The sequence below is a fragment of the Aedes aegypti genome, chromosome 1 (genome assembly GCF_002204515.2).
Source record: "Aedes aegypti strain LVP_AGWG chromosome 1, AaegL5.0 Primary Assembly, whole genome shotgun sequence".
NCBI classification, from domain to species: domain Eukaryota; kingdom Metazoa; phylum Arthropoda; class Insecta; order Diptera; family Culicidae; genus Aedes; species Aedes aegypti.
In genome coordinates this window covers 10,879,698-10,901,627 of record NC_035107.1, presented here as the reverse complement: position 1 = coordinate 10,901,627, position 21,930 = coordinate 10,879,698, and the positions used below count along the sequence as shown (strand labels likewise).

The 21,930-nt window shown below is 37.0% G+C and overlaps 1 protein-coding gene across 3 annotated transcripts in view; it reads left to right on the top strand.

Annotated features, from left to right (window-relative positions):
- Nucleotides 1–21,930, top strand: part of LOC5574317 (plexin-A2) — a 247,689-nt gene that overhangs the window by 55,888 nt on the left and 169,871 nt on the right. Inside the window, exon 1 of one of the 3 annotated variants that reach the window (XM_021838881.1) lies at nucleotides 11,984–12,096. The exons of the other annotated variants lie outside the window; for them this stretch is intronic. The gene's annotated coding sequence lies outside the window, so the exon portion shown is untranslated. Of the gene's footprint in view, nucleotides 1–11,983; nucleotides 12,097–21,930 lie in introns of those variants that run through there. 3 annotated transcript variants of the gene reach the window in all.

Sequence of the window (21,930 nt, the reverse complement as noted above, 5' to 3'; positions counted from 1 at the left end):
TCGACATTCACGCAAGGTGTCCTGTTATGCTCACTTTGTGGAGAAAACCAGACAGGGTGGGTGAGGAAGTTCTGGCCGTTTTGTTTACAAACATGTGAGACAGGTAGTCGAGAGATTGACTCCTGATTGGTTGTAGAAACAGTGTTGTCAAGAATTATTCTAATCTGGTCGCCACTGCTCCTTGTGTGCTCTACTCCTTTCTTTCTTTTTTGACAATTTCGTCCGCACTGATGGCAGCACACTTAGTTTCAGTTTCAGCATCATCCAGGCAAGGCAGTAATGTTTGTAAACAAAACGGCCAGCAAGTTAAAGTTGGCCTCCTAGCCATTTTCGCCAAGTGATTACCCAATTAAATATTTGACAGTTCAACAGCCGACTTAATTGATAAAAAATCGGTCGATTGTTGCACCGACGCTTATGGAAGTTTAACACAGCGATCAACTGGCTAATCGCCAGATTAAGTCGGATGATCGACGGAATCTGGTGTTCAGTAGATCAACAAGCTTGGATTTTACTTGAAATACTGATTTATTCACCTATTTAGTAGGATTACGTCGGCCCACCCTATTAAATCGGGTGATATTCGTTTGATCACTGTGTTAATCTTCTATAAGCGTCGGTGCAACAGTCGACTGATTTTTTATCAATTTAGTCGACTGTTGAACTGTCAAATGTTTAATGGGATATACCTTACTCTGGCTACAGAGTAAAATGCACACATCTTGTGCAGAACTGGCTGACTGAGTGAAAATTCTGCGTAGCTCGCAATTAGAGATGGGAAAAACAGTTCTTTTCAATGAACAGTTCCCGTTCGTTCCGTTCTCGAAAGTGAACTAGTTCTTTTGAACCATTATTTCGTTCTTAAAAAAATCTTATTATTATCGCCTTTAAAATAATATATTTATTACGACTGATGAAAGATTTTTTTAGTCAACGCTGAAATTTTCTGCTAAATTATGATTCTATTATCAATCAAAAAAATTTGACAAGAGAAAATTGAACAGAATGCATTTATTTTGAAACTAGTATGAAGTAGTATAAAATGAAAAAATAAGCTCATTCCTTGCGCTTTCCTTCGCGCGCCAAGCCTTGTCCGTCCGTATTTAGCCTTATCCAGCTTATTCAAACAAATATTGAATGAATGCAATGATTAAAGCGAAGCGACGAGGAATCACCATTAACACAAACACATTTCATTCGTTGCTCATTCGGCGCACCGAAACATAACCAGCGTCTTGTGGACGTAGCATGCCAAGAGCGGAGTGTAGCGCTCATCATTCGCTTCGTTTTTCTATGCCGTTCGTTTGACGAGGACGATGGAAGAATGCATACCGAACGGTTCCCTTTTCACGTTCGTTGCGTTCGTTCATTTTGCAGTTCGCGTTCAGTAAACCGTTCTTGCTGAACTACACTCAGAAACACGGGTACTCAAGTCACAGAATGACTAAATTTTAGTAATTTATGACTATTTTCTATCTGCCTCTCTTTCATCCTGCAGGGAATTTTATTCCTATTTGCCAATTCACCTGGGTTGAAGCGTTGCTAAGCTTGAACCCAGTCGAAATGACAGTTAGTGTAAAAATTCACAGCAGAATGAAAGAGAGGCAGATTAGAAAATTAATGCATAAACTGTAGTAATTCTGTGACTATTTTTATTTCTGAGTGTACCGTTCTCAAAAAAAGAACTATGACTCATTCGTTCACCGCAAAGAACTAGTTCTTTTGAACCGTTCGCGAACGGTTCGCCCATCTCTAGTCGCAATCATTCTGTGAGTAGCCAACGTGTTGGCCTTCGGCTGTGCGGGGATCGATGGAAACGGAACTGTCAATCATCTCCCACGCGGCAGCAAACAATGGGTTACAAGCAAGCCCTGATTCGCTACTCGTCACACAGTAACGCACTTGCGATAGTGTCTATGTACGAAAAATCGCTAAAAGGTAACGCGGAAAATATTTGTATGGCGAAATGCATCTAACGAATTTCTTAAAATTGGGAACTATTTTCGAAAAAATATTTGGTACCGGTTGCGCGCAATGATTATGGCTTTCACGTCTACCAAATATTTTTTTCGATTAAAGCTTTCGTTTACGAGATATTTGCAGTTATATAACTTTCCCCATACAAAATGAAATAAGAAAACTTCTGCTGATCAACTGTGGACATGAGCAAAGCAGGTAATCCATTGGCCGTTGATAATTTGGAATTTTTTTTATAGCGAAAAGCCGAAAGATGATCGCAAATGAGAAAGTTTTACCCCATTTGCTTCCGCTTCGGCTATTCGAAGAAAAAATCCCTGAAAAACTTTGAATGTTTTTTTTATGTCTTCAGAGACAAAACAAAAAATGGAAGCGAATTCCTCTTCTGTACGGAATTCAATCATTCAGTTTTGTTTACCACCGTTTGCACAAAACTGTGTCAGCCCCCTTTGCACAGAATATGTGCTGCACGAAAAGAGGCCGATTTTGTGCGCTCGGCACTCATTTTTGTGCGGAACAAGTTTAGCGTGTTGTATTGAAATGAATCAAAGATGACATTCATTCAGAATGGCTACGAAGGGAATGGAAAAAATTATTTTTGGTGCAGCTTTAGAATAAGATTCCGGCCTCTCATATCCGAGATAATTGAGTTAATGTATAAGCTATCTATGTTGTTTCTAACATAAAGCATTTTTAGATGAATGAACGGAAGGATTTTGAAAAACAAAAGCTTTTTCACGTTAGTAAACAGGAATTATTTTGACAGGATATAATCTTTTCGATGAGATCACATTCTGTGGTTATGAAACATGAATATTAAAGATTATGAAAGAAAACATTTACATATTATAAAAAAAAGTGTTTTATCGTCAGACATTGCTTTTCAGCGTTCCCCGATCTTAATGTCTGTAATCTTTGCAGCAACTGGTCTATTGCTCAAATCATATGGATTTTGTTTGCCGTTGGCAATGACAGTTCGATGTCTTCTATACTAGATATACCTACCACTTGCCAGCAGCTGAAAGTGGGTACAACTTTTCAACGTGCTGTGGCTTCTGAGTTCCACATATGTTATGTGATCTTTATCGTTCGATGTTTAGGTTTGAAATAAGAAGTTTTCATCTGACTCAAATAGGTATCGATACATTAAATACATTTGATGGCATCGTTCCACCCTTACTCATGAATTTGTTTACTAAATATATACATATATTCATTCTTTGTCTAACCCAGTAAAAAAAATCCTTCAAGAATTCGTCCAAAGAACTCACGAGGAATATCCTTTGTGATTATTTTCAGGTATTCAATTATATGCATTCAAGAGAGTCCTCTAGGTAATCCCACTGGGATTCCTTCAGGAGTTATTCCGTGCATTTTCAGTGCTTTCTCCAATAACTCCTTTACCTGGATTCACAGAGTTCCTCCTGCAGTTCGCACGGAAAATCATGCATGGGATTAATATTTGTTAATCAACAGATTTTTCCTGAAGCTTCTTTAGGCATCCTGTCATACATATAAATTCCAATTGTTATTTTTAAAGATCATTCATCCATGAACAGATAATTTGTTTATGATTTTCTGGAATAACAGAGGATTTTCCCAAGAAAAAACTACAAAAAAGGAGGTGGACCTGGTGTAGTGGTTAGAACACACGCCTCTCACGCCGAGGACCTGGGATCGAATCCCATCCCCGAGATAGTCACTAAAAATTTCAGTGACGATTTCCTTCGGAAGGGAAGTAAAACCGTTGGTCCCGAAATAAACTAGCCCAGGGCTAAAAATCTCGTTAATAAAGATAGAAAAAAAAACTACAAAAAAAAAAATCCTAGGAGTCTCACCAAAATTGTCTTCAGAATCACCAAGCAATTTCGCAAGCAAGATTCATTCCACGAAATTTTCAAAGATTTCACCAACACAGTTTTTCCAACTTTGCCTGTGAGGTTCTTCTGGAAAATTCTCTCCAAATATCTTCAACAAAGCTTTCAGATCTCTCGGAAACGGTTGCTTAAAACATCCGCAGCAAAAATTATCCTGGATGTTCTGCAAAAAAAAAAAAGATTCTTCCTGGTGCTACTCCAAGGATTCCCCCTAATATTCTACAATATTTTCATAATCAGTTAAGCAGTATTCGATTAGGAAAACGTTCTTGGGGTTTTTGATATTTTGATTATGTTGCTCCCCGTATTCCTTCAAAGCTATCTCAGAAATAAAGTGATATATTTTTTTTAATGTAAAAGCATTTTTTTTTTTGAAAACATCGGAATACATTCAACTGTTCTTTCAAAATTTCTTCTGAGAAAATACTCAAAAAATTTGTTCTGGGATTTCGTAAGAGAATTATATTATTGCCGGAGTGTCATCCAAGGATTCTTCAACAAAAAAAAAAAAAAAAAAAAAAAACAGATAAATCCAAGCATTTTCCAGAGATTTTTTTTATAATCAGTGCTAGCGATTTTTCTGGGGAATTTTTAAAGATGTTTTTTTCAATAGATTTACTCATCATTTTTGAACTTCTCGTTTGCATTTGCAATTCATTTTTGAACTTCTAAAAGAAATTCTCCAGAAATTCCATCAGGTATCTTTTAGGTTCTAGAAGTCATTCCAAGGTTTCTAGATGGGAGGTAGTCCAATGTGTCAGATTTCCCATTCCGCCATTTTGAAATGCCAAATGACAGTTGGCGAGTTTGTTCTGATTGTTTGGATATTAGGTGCATGGCGTGACAAAGTAGGTATAGAATGTTTCTTTTACACCCATATCTGTGTGGTATACACGGTAAAGCATCTGAATTTCCTTTACTGTGTATTGCACTGAGTAGAATGAATGAATGAACTTACGAGTTAAAGTTACAAGAATACAACCGTCACCGTCCGACGGCAACACCGTGGCACATCCTCTCTTTCATCGGTGGACCGTTAGCGGTGGGTGGCTCTCACCCGCAGAACTATTCGAAATTTCCACATTTACATGCATTACATGTAATTGCTAACCAACTTTACAAGTTTGTAATCATTTCTTCTGCGACTCAAAACACCGGAATTCCGCGAATAATACATTAACGACGAAAACTTGATTCGCGTCATAACAGCTCATCAATGCTGGAGACAATTTTCACTTCACTGTGTTTATGTTTGCTGAAGTAAACATTCCCTAACAACCCCATAGAAACTAGCCAACTCGCCAGCTGTCACACCCACATTCCCCGCAGATAACCACACCGCGCACCCACTGATTACTTGGATCGGTAAACCTGTCATTATAAAAATCTTGAGTCACTCTATATTTTTTTTTTCGAATGTTAATCTCGCAATTCTTGCGAAAATAACATCTACAATTCTAGAATCCACTCTAAATTATAGATCCAAAAACTACTTTAGGAAAACCTCATTATTTTTTAGGGATTTATTTGTTGAAGAGCTAGTCCGCTAAGACCACGCAGATCCTAGCCCGTGCACATCCGATTGCAAATCATAAAGAAATACAATACAGCAGATGTCTCCTTCAATTGGGCAGCTAACTGACTGATACCTCAATCAGCAGCTGCAACTCTCTTTATTCATTCCAGGTATATATTTACAGTTCAATCACACTTATCCAAATATCATACCTCTCGATAAATCTTCCACACTTTTTTTACCTACGACGACGCATGCTTCTCAACCGACGATTCTTCTACCTGAGGTGCGACACTACCTTTATTCCAACATTATTTACAAATTACTCTTCGAATCACTCCATGTCCAATTTATATCAGATATTTAGCGTAGCACATACAACAATTTTTTGGAGAACATATAAACAAAATTTGTTGGATAATTTTAGCCTAAATTAAATTGTTGCCGAAAACTTCAAGAATTCACCGTGGAATTTCTGAAACTTGTTGACGAAATTTCTGACGATATATTTCACAGAATCGCTCAAGTGATTTTTATAGGACTTGCTACAAATTATTTTGTTCTATTTTCTTCCTCTTCTATAACGGAAAACTGATTGGGATATTTTGACTGAAGTTATTTGTTTTTAACATCTTTTTTTTTTTTGCTGGAACTCTGAAGATTGACGTAGAAACCTTTTTTTCCTACTTACAGAAATTCTGAACAACCTTTTCTGGAGGGACGTATTTTAATTATTGTGTTTGAACGTAGAACTGTGGAAATTTAACGTGATAGTATTGATGGTAAAACTCGTTACATAAAATTTAACAGAATTTAATATTGGGCGAAATTTTTACATTACTTTGATAATTTGTCGAAGCCCGAGCAACACACATGACTAATTTTGGTCATATATCAGTTGATAATACACAATTATAACATGTGTGTTGCTGGGGAGAATTCCTGATGAACTTTCAGGTATCAGGACGCATCAAATTCTTTAAAGTGTAGCTCTTTGGAGTATGAAGTTCAAGCAAGTATCATGCGAAGGAAAAAGGCACAACAGATGGACAACGTGATGACGAAAAATGATTATTAATTAATGGATATTTGGTTACAGGATAATGAAAATCTCGGTAACAAAATATGAAAAAGCAAATATCCAAAATGTTGAATATTTAGAAATTACCCTTGAAATCTAGCAGAATTCTTTCCTTGACTTCTGGATTTCTAAGAATACTGCCAGAATTCCACCTTGGAATATCTGTTATTTTGTTAAATGTTTCTATACATATTTCTTTACCATCGTTCTAATTTTGGAAGCAATAGTATTCCTGTTTTTTTTCAATAATTTTCCTTTGTAGAATCGATGAAAAGAGACATTTAAAAAACACTTTCCCAGATAATACTTTTATGATCCGCAGATTTGAAGCAGTATTTACAGACAAAAATGTAATGTATTTTGAAAATATTTCTGAAGGACTTTTGATGAAATTTTGCGAAAGAATTTGTAATATTTTTTGGGAAACTATTTGAATCTCTGTTGAAGATTTGACAGAATCAATGATTATTTGAAGAATTTACGAGGCAAAAATTTGAACTTTTGAATTTATTCTTTCATTTATCTTTAAGTTGAATCCGGGAACATATTCCATAATTGTGAATTCGCAGATAAAAAAGCAGACTTTATAAAGAATGGTTGTTCTCCGAGAGGAATTCACGTTAAATGTATGTGTCTCACAATATTACTTGACTGATTTCCAAGTAATTTGAAACAGAAGTTCTGAAGCCTGGTACAACAACCGGACCTGGATAAATTTGTAGTGAACTCCTTGTTGTTATTTCTATGAGGTTCCCTCGATTCCGTCGCATTTACCAAAGACAGTCATTTTGGAATACAATCAACACTTCATAACTCGATATTGAAGGGACCATTGAGTTAGAGAGGTATCGAGTTATAGAACATAAATCCAGTACAATTGCGATTCAAGGGATCAGAAAGGTAGCCATGAAAACCAACTTTTACTCGAAAAAAACTGACACACAAAAATAATCACCGAAAATTCATTTTTAATCGGATACTTGTAAAATTTGCAGGAATTAAATAACTATATATTAGCTTTATTTTTTCATAACTTATTCATTGAATTTTCTCTCCCAAGCTGAATGCTCGTACATTTCTCAGTGCTCATCAAATCTTGGGCGAGGCTTTGCCCATCTTTCTTACACAATTTCTCCCAGTTTTGCTTCAAAGCGTCATCGGTTTTGAATGTTTTTCTGCTTTTCTTCAACTTCTTCATTATCGCCCAAAACTTTTCGATCGGACGAAGTTCTGGGGTATTAATACCATCCGATTCGTATCAATCACGGTAAAAAATCAGCACGTTCGATTGAATAGATTGATCACTTGACTCAATTCAAAACACTAATCACCATGATTTAATGAGTTTCAACTTTGGATTTCCTCTACTGTCTCTAGAACTAGACTCTGAAGTGAAAAGTCGTTGATTTTGAACATCATGTCTTTTGTATGAGAGCAATCATTGACAGCTCGTTGTAGAAAGTAATTGAGATCGATTCGATCCCTTTCAACAGATGCGAGTTGGTGTCGAGGTAAGACACTAGACCTGCACTCTGAAGGTTGGAGGTTCAAATCTGGGTCGGGCGGAAATGTTTATTTTAACTTTTTTTTATTTCAAATCAAAACATGCAACGTTGAATTCAAGTGCTGTTACCTTGATTTTGTCAAGATTCAACAGTAGTGCAAATCCAAGTGCAGAACTATTGATAGCATGGTGCTTATTTTTTACCGTGATCCATTACAGGCTTGGCCTAATGGCACGAAGCAAGATCCGGCCAGAACAGCGTGGGATCACGGTGAGAGCGGAAGAAGAGCAGCAAGCGCTTCTGCAAGCATTCGTCTCGATGAAACTGCCCGTTTATGGTGCCGGTTGTGACGAACGGCTTGCTGTACCGTCCGCACTCGCAGATCGCCTGCCACAACATGTACTTCATCGCGAATTTGTCCATCTTTCTCTTCCGGAACTTTTCCGGATCCTCTATGCGGGACGTACCGACAAAAAACTCGAGGCCGCCTTGGTGCATGTCGCGTCGTCTATGACGAGACAGCCTGGCTTGACCAGCCATTCACAGTACAGCTTCCGCGCACGCAATTTGGCCATCGTGTTTTGTTTGTCAGTCCAGTTTGGCGCCATCCTGATCTTAAAAACACGTAGTTTAGCCCGCTTCATGGTGTGCCGGACGAACCACTTCGACGAATTGACCACGAATTGATTTGGCCACGTCTCGGGTGGAAAGGTTCGAGTTATTCTTAAAGTACTTAAAGCCTTATCCTCCGCGCCTTCTCTGGTAATTCTGTTTTCGGTCTTCGTCTCCTGGAACATCTTCACAACACGGGACACGGTAGAATGGTGGATCCCAAGACTTTTGCCGATCCTGTGGGACTGACCAGGATTATCGATCACCGCGCCCAAGGTTTGCTGGCGTAGCTCTTCTTGTTTCGAATACATCTTGAAAACTACTTGACAGATCACGATAATTTGCACACCTAAACATAACACTCTAAACTAGTATTACCCAAAATTACATTAATTTTTAGTCACGCGATAATAAGTTACACCAAAAACAAAGTGTCCCTTTTTTTCGAGTCCAATATTTATGGTTCTCTATAAGTCGATATAGAGATACAAAATATCGAGTGAGTGAGAATTGACTATAGAAAAATTGTCAATGTGTTGTCAAAACCTGAAATAAATGGACCATTGAAGGTAACTCTTTCGGCACTCACCGCATCAAAACTGCGACGTAACCGTATATGGTACTTCGGGCGCTATCTGTTTTTCTTCGCGGCCGTTGTGGTTAATTTAAGACGCAAGAGAAAATGACACAAAAGTCAAAATTTAAAAAGCAGTTTTCTCCTTTTAAAACAACAAATTGATAAAAATAAAAACACATAGCCATTTTATTTAGAAAACAAAAAAGCTGTGTGTTTTTATTTTCTTCGATTTGTCTATTTAAAAACAGAAAACTGCTTTTTCAGTTTTTACTTTTGCACCATTTTTACTTGGGCCTTAATGATCCATTGCTCGCATAACTTCTGATCTCGCCCTAAAAGCCATTGGTAACCATGTGTGTAGCACGTTGTCTCTGAGCATTTGAATGGATTTTCATGTTATTTAACAATGCTATGGGGAAGAAAGGATCATTATCTACCTGCCCGTAATGTTGGTTTGGATGCTTATTCTTTCATTTGCTCATAAACAATGAGCTACACACTTGGCTACCAATGGCTTTTAGGGCGTTATCTCAGAGTATGCGAGATTGTTGCCTTTTTACGCGTGTTGCTAACATCAGGGGTACACAAAAGCGAATGTTGCCAAAAAACGGGAAGGCACTGTACGTTCATACCGGTCGTTTTGGTCGGTCGGTTTGGATGGTTGCTAGGTGGCTAACCAAAAGTCAGAGTAATAATTGTAAAACTCTTGCGCTGGCTGCAAAAACCATACCAAATGGGAAGCTGAACGAAAATGAATGGAATGATACCTACTCTTTTTTTTTTTTTGATAATCATTCCGAGAATGTGAGAGTCGTGTGTGCGAGTGGCAGCAAGCGTGCATGGCATACTCGGATTGTGATACAGCCCTCTGTGTCGTGAAAAATGAGCATCGAGGGCCAAACACGGTAAAAAATCAGCACGTTCGATTGAATAGATTGATCACTTGACTCAATTCAAAACACAAATCACCATGATTTGAAGAGTTTCTACTTTGGATTTGCTCTACTGTCTCTAGAACTAGACTCTGAAGTGAAAAGTCGTTGATTTTGAACATCATGTCTTTTGTATGAGAGCAATCATTGACAGCTCGTTGTAGAAACTGATTGAGATCAATTCAACCCCTTTCAACAGATGCGAGTTAGTGTCGAGGTAAGACACTGGACTTGCACTCCGAAGGTTGGTGGTTCAAATCTGGGTCAGCCGGAAATGTTTATTTTAACTTTTTTTTATTTCAAATCAAAACATGCAACGTTGAATTCAAGTGCTGTTACCTTGATTTTGTAAAGATTCAACAGTAGTGCAAATCCAAGTGCAGAACTATTGATAGCATGGTGCCTATTTTTTACCGTGAAGGATATGACACATGGCTGGAAGTTGTGCAGCGTGTAGACACACACACAAACACACTCACATCAGCACATGTGCATATGCATGGGCACAAAAGTGGTCAAGCACTTGAGCCGTTTCTAGTAAAAGTCGTACCACTGGCACCGATCGAATGCTCAAAACACAGACGGCGCTGTCACCGTGCTTATCATATTTATCTACTTGTGTATGACTAATGAAACAACGACCTGTTATCACGGTTTATAGCGAATTCGCTCAGGTTAGTATCAGAACCGATCACGTAGAAATTAATAGCTTGCTTTGTCTTCCTCTTTTTGGAAACATTACGTCTCCATTGGGACGAAGCCTGCTTATCCGCTTAGCGTTCCAAGGGCTATCAGTTAATTGAAAATTTCCTTGTCCAAAATTATCATTTTTGCATATTACGATGAGATTGTGGATTGCCCGGGATACGAACTTAGACCTAGAATTAAAAGCACTTCTATTTATATGATCCAAATGTCGCTTTGAACTAATCTTATCTAAATTTTCTGCGAATTTCAATAGCCAATCAAGCCTCTACATGAAACGTTCCTAGTCAGCTGTTTTGGAGGCTCGAACGTGAAGTAAAAATAAACCTTTATCGGATCGCGGAATCGTTATCTTATCGAACAAACTGTTTTATTAGAAACATGTGACCTAATCGTTGTGAATGTATTTTAATTCGCGTGGGAATCCCTGGTGAAATTCATGGAGGAATTTCTGAAAGATTACTTGGAGGCATTCGTTAAGGAAGCTATTCCTGGAGACATTCAGGGAGGAATCCCTGGTGGAATTCTTGGGTAAATCCTTGGATGAATTCCTTGAGGAATCTGGAGAAACCTCTAGATGATTTCCTTCAGAAGAAGCAGCTAATCAAATATATGTGCCCGAATAAAATGACGTAATGTTCGGTCACATAGAACTTCTTTTTTTTCGGATGCCAAACTTTTCAGTTGCATTCCAAGTAATCAAATGCAACCAACTCTCCCTGACTCCGTATCTTGCTATTGAATTGAGAACCATAGAAAAAGTTGGTTTTCATGGCAAACTCGATGGTCCCTGGGATCGCAGTGGCACTGGTTTTGTGTGCTGTAATTAGATACCTCCCTAATTCGATGGTCTCTTCAATATCGAGTTATGGAGAGTTGACTGTAGAACTTTGATTTCCCTTACGTGCTAGGAATTAAATGTGTGTCTAGTGTTTTCGCAAAGTTGAAGACCAAACGTAAATTACTAAATCGGCTGATAAATACTAAATACACTGTGCAAATTTAAATAATAAATTGTATTATATGCTTTTTGATTGATTCTCGTTTAATTTATGATCTCGCCCTAAAAGCGTGCACGTCTCCTGCCCTTCTTAGCTACACTACTGTCTACAATAGAGAAGCTCCAAAACCTCCAAAACAGAAGGTGCCGCCATACCTTTTCCGTGCGATGTTTTGACTGTGAGTCAAAACAAACAAACAAATAGAAGTGAGGTGCAGTGATGTGTCGGATTTATGTAAAAAAAAGATTGAATTTGTGTAATTAAACTGATAACTATCAAAACGTATCAACAAAAACTCTTTGTAAAACTCAAGGTAAGTATCACGTCAACATGTTAACTGAAAAACATATGCATTTTGTCAAGTATAGCTATTCAAGAGCACGAATCTAGAGAGCCAAGCGGTTGTCCAGGCTGAACACTTGATCGATTGATCATTCGCTTTAAATACGGCATGGTTCTTCGGACTTACGCTCTCAAAGATTCGAAGTATGACTTCGATTCATCTTCACCCTAAACGTTTCTAGGGAAGTAAGCTTGAGCATTGAATGAAAAGTAATTACAGCACAGGTCAAATTTTTGCTATAGGATTGAAGCCGTTCACTGACTGTATCTTATAATCACCTCTCTAACTCGATGATCTCTTCAATATCGATTTATGGAGAGTTGACTGTAAATGTAATAGGTAGTTTTGTTTTCCTACAAAAAAATCGCATCTATTAAATCGGATATCTTTGCATAAACTTAACTTTCCTTCTTTCTGATGGAAGCATTCTTCCATCAGAATGATCCCATCTCTTAAACGGTCCGACATATCGGATGACTTCCCTGTGGGGCATTCGCCCACGCGGACAGCTTATCAAGAATCATCTCTCCGGGTTGTCATACAATCAAATTCCGGACCGTTGTTAATTTGTCATCCGTCAGAGAACGTGTCCGTCTCCCGGGCGAAGGGTTGCCTCATTACTCAGGCAATAAATTTGATTGCAACACCGGAATAAAAAAAAAAACGGGAAGTTGGCGGGGGACACCCACGCCAAAAAATATCTGAAATTGTGCTTGCAGCAGAAACAAAAACACGCAGCAACATAAGTGTGATCATTTTAACTTAATCAACCTTGATGAACTCGCACAAAAGCCTCTAAGTACACCGTCTAAATATGGCAAAACCCATACAAGCGCCCAGAGGCGAGAGAGAGAGAGTAGGTATCTTTCGGAAATCCAAGAAGGCACTGCGCTGAGTGAAATGTAAAACCCTCCATCATCCAATTGGTTTTTGTGAGCGGTGCCTTGCATCATTAGCCTGCTTTGACTGCGAGACGCGGTAACAACGGAGTGGATAACTACGGCAAGGGTGCCAGGTGTGTTTTTTTCGTTACCTACCAATGTGATTTTTAAGAGAATTTCTTTTTTTTTCTTTTTGGCATTACGTCCTCACTGGGAGAGAGCCTGCTTCTCAACAGTTCAATGAGCATTTCCTCAGTTATTAACTGAGAGCTTTCTTTGCCAAAGTTGCCATTTTCCCATTTGTATATCGTGTGGCAGGTACGATTATAATCTATGCCCAGGGAAGTCAAGGAAATTTCCATTACGAAAAGATCCTGGGCCGACCGGGAATCGAATTCAGACACCTTCAGCATGGCTTTGCTTTGTAACCGCGGACTGTTACCACTCGGCTAAGGAAGGCCCCCGTTTTTAAGGATCACTCCAAGCTATTCTCTATGTATTCCTATACGAATATCCTTAGAAGTTTCTTCGAGGATTTTTCTAAGAATAAGGGCCGTAATATCTTAAAAAGTTTCTCCAGAGATTCCTTTTGAATTTTTCACAAGGATTCAATCCTTCATATAGTTTATCAATATGTTTTCACTATTTTTTCAGGAATTCTAAACACAGAATCTTTGGAAACTGTAGCAAACATTAGATGTATGATTTTCCACTGATTTCTTCAGGAATTTTACCAAAATTTTCTCAAGCGTTTGTCGAGGAAGTTATCACAAATGTTTTCAAAAATGCATGCAATAGCTTTGATTTATCAAAAAATTCCTCCAACAAACATTGATTTTGAAGCACAAGAAAGTTTGTAACAAGCTCGATGAATGGCAGCTGCGAAAGGGAGCCTCAAAGAGAGAGCGATAACAAAACCCATTTTTCTCGCTTATTTACCATTAGGGGTAGGTGTTTTATCTTACTGACTTGATAAACAATCCCCGAACATCCTATAGCAATAGTGTCCCCTGTTTTGAGGCTTGTTTTAGATGGGTGTTTATCATGCACTGTTTTTACCCGATCTGATCAGAGCTGTAGCAGTAGACGACATACTTACTCTCATGAAGTGTAACGGATTATGGTTGTTACGGAGAGCGATAAGTGAGAGATAACCTCAATTTTCTTAGAATTCAATTCCTGCTCCTGGATGTTTGTAATGATTATTCGGATAATCTGTATTCCTTTTGGATTGAATTCTAAAAGCTTTTCAGCCAGTCTTTTTTGTACTCATAGAATTGTCATATCGTGTGTTTGTTTAGACCCAAATAACATTTTACTCAAATTTTGTGTCATTTTGTCGCACCGTTTGGCTAGAACTCAAATTTTGGCTGTATTCTGTTTTCCGTGTCCCTTCGGAAATGTCAGGTACGAACAACGAAAGTTTTAAAAAATCAAACAGGAACACTCTCTGTGGCGTTTTTGTCGACTAAGCGATCGTCAAACATGATTAAAAGTGACGAGGTTCAAATTTGGACCCATTTGTAAAATAATTTTTATTAATTATTATTTATTAATTTATTATTAATTTATCAATTCTTAAAGTTCAAATTTGACATAGCCGTTATATGAGCTGGAATTTTATCAAAGTAGTAGCAATAACGAGCGTTATTGTGTTATTAATTTAAAACAAGATTTTATTAAAAGTTTTAGAACCCGATTGTGGGTGCTATTTTTGAAAAAAAAAAATCAATTCAAAAGCGACTTTTTGAAGAATCTCTACCAAAGTTGTGATAGAGAATGGACTTGCTGTAATTTCTCAAAACTTCTTGGGAAAATTTCAGTAGAACACTCAGGATGGATTATTGAAAAGAGAAGGGTGTTGGAGAAACTTTTATGATTCTCTTGAGGAATTCATGAGCTTATTTCTGAAAGATTTCATGAAGTTGGGAAATTTATATGAGGATATTCATGACGAATTTTCTGCGGATTCTTAGCAAGGTTTTAGGGTAATTTCTGGGACGAGCTGTAGGTACATGTCTATAGTCTTGATAAACTGCGAAAAATCTCTGGGAAGATTCTCATCGCCCGTTATTTCGTTATAATTTACGCTGGAAAAATCATTAATAATCACATTTTGTGCACTGCCCTTGATCCGATGGGAGTCTCAATTAGAGAAAAAGTTCTATTGGAAGCAATTTGAAATAAAAGAGTTTTGATTTCACTTCACAGCTTTGAAAGGAAGTTTAGTTGTAAAACTAAAATAATAAAATTGTCAAATTGATCGCAAATGGTTTCTTAAGTGAGAAAAACACAAATGAAAAACGACATGGGACAGAATATGCTCGGAAATGCAGTTAGGGTAATCTCCAAGAATTTCGAAAACTGTGCTTAGATCCCTTGGAGATTTTTTTCGAGCATTTCTACAGGAATTTATACAAAGATATCTCTAACTTTTGAAATACATTCCTCTAAGCATTTATTAACAAATTCTATCAAAAAATAGTACTTAAGTTTCGATATTTATCGATCGATATATATGAAATTATAGTTTTTGTATTGCTAAGTAGAATACTATGAAGCAGGCCATGCCAAAATCACCAAGAAAATGTCTGTATACAGCCATTCCATGAAAAACCGATCTAGTGGGTCACTGAATTCCGTGAAAATTTGCTATTTTGTTCCTTATTCTAAATAAGGATACACGTATTTTTGGATTTTTTGATTAGGGTGACCATTTCCGAAATAGGATGACCAGGAAAATCGCGATTTTGCAAAATTTTTATTTTTAAAAAAATTATAACTTTTGAACCGTTTGACCGATTTTCAATCTTTTTTTACGAAATGAAGGCTAGAGATTTTGACTTTTCAGGAAAAATATAAAATTTCACAAAAAGTGTGTGTTTTTACATAAAAAAAACTCAATAGTTTCCGTTTTTTTGTGTTTTGAAGGCCTCGGGACCAAAGGGGCTATTGCTGTTCTCATTTTTTCTTGAAAATTCAGAAAATTTTACGTCTACTGTCAAATTTTCAGCGATGTGTGTTTTTTAGTTTTTGAGATATACTTTTTTGAAAATAAAAAATCAGTTATTTTTCATCGGCACACACTGTAGGTCTCAGCGCATTAGATTTTTTATTTAAAAAAATCATAACTTTTGGACAATCTTTTTTATGGAATGAAAGCTTAAAATTTCAACTTTTCAGACAAAATTTAAAAATATGTTTGAACGTGAAAAAATATAAAAATTTCTTCTTATTTTGAAAATTTCATATATTTTAATGGAAAAAAAATTACTTTTCAAAGTATTCTATTTTTTCTGTTGAAATCTAAAGCTTTCATTCCATAAAAAAGTATGGAAATCCGTTGAGCTGTTCAAAAGTTATGATTTTTTTTAAACATTAAAAATTTAATGCGCTGAGATCTGCAGTGTGTGCCGATAAAAAATGACTGATTTTTTATTTTCAAGAAAATATATCTCAAAAACTAAAAAACATACATCGCTTTCAGAAAAAAACTTTCAAGAAAAAATGAGAACAGCAATAGCCCCTTTGGTCCCGAGGCCTTCAAAACACGGATAAACGGAAACTATTGAGTTTTTCCATGTAAAAAACACAATTTTTGTGAAATTTTATATTTTTCCTGAAAAGTCAAAATCTCTAGCCTTCATTTCGTCCAAAAAGATTGAAAATCGGTTGAACGGTTCAAAAGTTATGATTATTTTAAAAATAAACATTTTGCAAAATCGCGATTTTTCTGGTCACCCTATTTTGGAAATGGTCACCCTAATCAAAAAATCCAAAAATACGTGTATCCTTATTTCGGATAAGGAACAAAATAGCAAATTTTCGCGGAATTCGGTGATCCACTAGATCGGTTTTTCATGGAATGGCTGTATAGCTGCTAACGTTTTTCTCTTTTTCACGGTTAATTTTCATAAATAATTCAACTTGCAAACACGTCGTATCCCTCGTCGAATCCAACTGTGAAAGAAGAAGATCAAAGCTAGAAGTTAGAAACTAGAAGCTAGAAGATCAAAGCCAGAAACTATAAGCTAGAAGCTAAACAGTAGAAGCTAGAAGTTAGAAGCTAGAAGCTAGAAACTAGATGCTAGAAAGTAGTAGCTAGAAGATAGAAGCTAAAAAGTAGAAGCTAGCAACTAGAAGTTAGAAGCTAGAAGATAGAAGATGAAAGCTAGAAGCTAGAAGCTAGAAGTTAGAAGTTAGGAACCAGAAGCTAGGAGCTAGGAACTAGAAGCTAGAAACTAGATGCTAGAAGCTAAAAGATATACGCTAGAAACTAGAAGCTAGAAAGTAGAAGATAAAAACTAGAAGTTAGAAGCTAGAAGAGAGAAGCTAGAAGGTAGCAGATAGAAGCTAGAAGTTAGAAGCCAGGAACTAGAAGCTGGAAGCTAGAAGTTAGAAACTAGAAGCTAGAAGCTAGGAACCAGAAGCTAGAAACTAGAAACTAGAAGCTAGAAGCTAACAAGTAGAAGCTAGACGCTAGAAGCTAAAAAGTAGAAGCTTGAAGTTAGAAACTAGAAACTAGATGCTAGAAGCTAGTGGCTAGAAGCTAGAAGCTAGATGCTAGAAACTAGTAGCTAGGAGATAGAAGCAAAAAAGTAGAAGCTAGCAACTAGAAGTTAGAAGCAAGGAACCAGAAGCTAGGAGCTAGAAACTAGATGCTAGAAGCTAGAAGATAGACGCTAGAAATTAGAAGCTAGAAAGTAGAAGATAGAAGCTAGAAGCTAGGAATTAGAAGCTGGAAGCTAGAAGTTTGAAACTAGAAGCTAGAAGCTAGGAACCAGAAGTTAAATGCTAGAAACTAGTAGCTAGAAGATAGAAGCTAAAAAATAGAAGCTAGCAACTAGAAGTTAGAAGCTAGAAGCTAGAAGTTAGAAGCTAGAAGATAGAAGATGAAAGCTTGAAGCTGGAAGCTAGAAGCTAGAAGTTAGAATCTAGAAGCTAGAAACTAGATGCTAGAAACTAGATGCTAGAAGATAGAAGCTAAAAAGTAGAAACTAGAAGCTAGAAGTTAGAAGATAGAAGCTATACGCTAGAAACTAGAAGCTAGAAGATAGAAGATAGAAACTAGAAGTTAGAAGGTAGAAGGTAGAAGGTAGAAGCTAGAAGATGAAAGCTAGAAGCTGGAAGCTAGAAGTTAGAAGTTAAAAGCTAGAAGGTAGATGATAGAAGTTAGAAGCTAGAAGCTAGAAGTAAGAAGCTAGAAGATGTAAGCTAGAAGCTAGAAACTAGTAGCTAGAAGATAGAAGCTAAAAAGTAGAAGCTAGCAACTAGAAGTTAGAAGCTAGAAGATAGAAAATGAATGCTGGAAGTTAGAAGCAAGGAACCAGAAGCTAGGAGCTAGAAACTAGATGCTAGAAGCTAGAAGATAGACGCTAGAAACTAGAAGCTAGAAAGTAGAAGATAGAAGCTAGAAGATAGAAGCTAGAAGGTAGAAGATAGAAACTAGAAAATAGAAGCTAGGAACTAGAAGCTGGAAGGTAGAAGTTTGAAACTAGAAGCTAGAAGTTAGGAACCAGAAGTTAAATGCTAGAAACTAGTAGCTAGAAGATAGAAGCTAAAAATAGAAGCTATCAACTAGAAGTTAGAAGCTAGAAGATAGAAGATGAAAGCTTGAAGCTAGAAGTTAGAAGCTAGAAACTAGATGCTAAAAACTAGATGCTAGAAGATAGAAGCTAAAAAGTAGAAGCTAGAAGCTAGAAGATAGAAGCTAGAAGCTAGAAGTTAGAAGATAGAAGCTATACGCTAGAAACTAGAAGTTAGAAGGTAGAAGCTAGAAGCTAGAAGATGAAAGCTAGAAGCTGGAAGCTAGAAGTTAGAAGTTAAAAACTAGAAGCTAGAAGCTATAAGGTAGATGGTAGAAGTTAGAAGCTAGAAGTAAGAAACTAGAAGATGTAAGCTAGAAATTAGAAACTAGAAGCTAGAAGCTAGAAAGCTAGAAATTATATCTTCTTTAGATGCTAGAAACTAGATTCTAGAAGGTAGAAGATAGAAACTAGAAGTTAGAAGCTAGAAGTTAGAAGTTATAAGCTAGAAGCTGGAAGCTAGAAGTTACAAACTAGAAGTTAGAAGATAGAAGCTAGAAGGTAGAAGATATAAGTTAGAAGGTAGAAGATAGAAGCTAGAAGCTAAAAGCTAGAAGATAGAACCTAGAAGCAAGAATCAAGAATTTAAAAGCTAGAAGATTGAAACTAGAAGCTAGAAGCTAGAAGCAAGAAGCTGGAAGCTAGAAGCTAGAAGTTAGAAGCTAGAAGCAAGAAACTAGATGCTAGAAACTAGAAGCTAAACGCTAGAAGCTAGAACCTAGAAGATAGAAGCCAAAAGTTAGAAGCTAGAAGGTAGAAGATAGAAGCTAGAAGCTAGCTGCTAGAAACTAGAAGCTAGACACTAGACTCTAGAAGCTAGAAAGAACGTAGAAGCTAGATATTATAAACTAGAAGCTAGAAGGTAGAACGTAAAAGATAAAAGCTAGAAGCTAGAATGTAAAAGCTAGAAGCTAGAAGCAAAAACTAGAAGCTGAAAGTTAGATGCTAAAAGCTAGAAACTAGAAACAAGAGGCTAGAAGGTAGAAGATAGAAACTAGAAGCTAGACGCTAGATGCTAGAACTTAGAAGATAGAAGCTAGAGGCCAGAATGTAGAAGATAGAAGCTAGAAGCAAGAAACTAGAAGCTAGAAACAAGAATCTAGAAGCTAGACGCTAGACGCTAGAAGCTAGAACCTAGAAGCTAGAAGCTAGAAACAAGAAGCTAGAAACAAGAAGCTAAAAGTTGGAAGCTAGAAACTAGAAACGAGAAACTATAAGCTAGAAGCTAAACGCTAGACAGTAGAAACAAGAAGTTAGAAACTAGGAGCTAAAAGCTAGAAGTTAGAGGTTAGAGCTAAAAAGCTAGAACGTAGAAGATAGAAGCTAGAATGTAAAAGCTAGAAGCTAGAAACTAGAAGCTAAAAGTTAGAAGCTTGAAGCTAGAAACTAGAAACTAGAAGCTAGAAGTTATAAGCTAGAAGATAAACGATAGGAAGGTAAGAAGATAGGAAGATAGAATATAGATAGATATTCCATCAAAAATTCTTTGAAATGCACACGATTTTTCGAAGAAAACTCGGTTTTTTTTTGGCAAAAAGTTCTGGAAGTGTTCCAGATGGATATTTGAGAAAATTATTGAGAAATTTCACGAAGCACCATCAACAATTTCTGAAAAGATCGCTTGATATAAAATCAGAAGGAACCCTTGTAGGAATCTACTATTAAATTTATATAAGGGTCTGTCTAAGAATTAATAAAAAAAATACTAGAGGAGATTTTACATAAGCAATATTTCTAAGATCCCCTGGATGATTGCTTTAAGGAATCTAATTTGGACCAAGACTTGAAAACATTTTTAGAAGAATTTTATGAGAAATCTCTCCAAGGAGTTCTGGAACAGAGTTTCTTCTAAAAAAAGCATCCTTTCAAGAGCTCTCAGATGAAGATCTAAAGGAACATATATGGCTTTATTATTATCTTTATTATTATTATCTTTATTAAGGAGATTTTCAGCCCTATGGCTGGTTCATCTCCGTATATATGGCTTTTTTGGTTGAATCCACTGATGGATTGCTAGATAAACCACTATGAAAACATTTTGAAATGTTCCTGTTACACAGCGTAACAGAAAACACCATTTTGCCGTGTCTTAAGGATCAAATTGAGTTCTTCTAGTGAATTTAGGGCTGTTCAATCTTATGCGGCTCTGAGAAATGTTCCAGCACGTAAAAACTTTGAGCTACAGGTCGCACAAAGTTGTATTAAGTACTCGGTAAATAATGTTCGCATGAAACTTAAACTATGATCAATCAAACTTATTAGTAATTTAATCCTCCAATCATGCAGAATAGGACTTAAACATCCATGTAGGGTAAAATGTGGTCTTAATTTCTCGATAACATTTTGGTTTAATCGATTTCTTCAACAAGCAAAATTACACAAAATTCTTCGTTTCTTTCATATTGCAAGATGCAATACTCTTCCAAAGTATCGAAAATAACTTTTGAGCATTGAAAGTATTATGAACTTTGTTGATAAGTAATATTCATCCCATATAGTTCAAATTGCTTTGTACATGAGGCAAATAAATTTCTATACAAGCTGACAAACTTGTATGCAAGTTGAAAGAAATTGTTAAATCAGGCATTTTCAATAGCCAACATCTCAAAAGCTAGACGTGCTATGATATTTTTGAAAATGGCCCTGGATTCTACAACCCTAAATTAAGTAAATAGCACGTGTCTTTATAAATTCTCAAATGTCTTCCAAATATCTTCCATCATCCAAAACCCCTCCAATCTGGCATCCCTGCATCACGCGGATCCCGCGACTTTGTCGCCGCGTCGCCTACTTCGTCGTGGTCGTCACCGTGTCGGTCGTCAAGGGAAAGGTAACATTCAATCTAAATCAGTTTCGTTGTCTTCTCATTTCACTCATAGTAGGCCGCGCCGTTGCATTTGCTCGGACGGATGTGGCGGGGCGACACGGCACACAAAACAGACAAACTACACCGTCACTCTCTGTGTATGTGTGCGCGCTGTGTAAGTGTACCACACGCAAAGAAAGTCAATTCTCCAGATGGAAATTGCATTCACTTAGACGGCGAGTTGGGAATGTCGAAGGAAATAGGGTTGGCAGCTGTCAGTTTTGATTCATGGCTGTCAGGTGGGAAATTAGGCGCAGTCGAGGGATGACAAAATGTGTCTGACTGTGCAGAAACGAGCCTTATTCCCCGGGAAAATGGATTCCGAAAAGTTCTGACGCGGAGTCCTATTTTTGCGTCTCCAAGTAATGATGACACAACTTCGCAGCTGGGCCATGCCGGATAACCACGCATTTCCCGCCCGCAGTATCCCAGCACAGAATACGCTGCGCTGCACTATGGACAGTTTTTATGT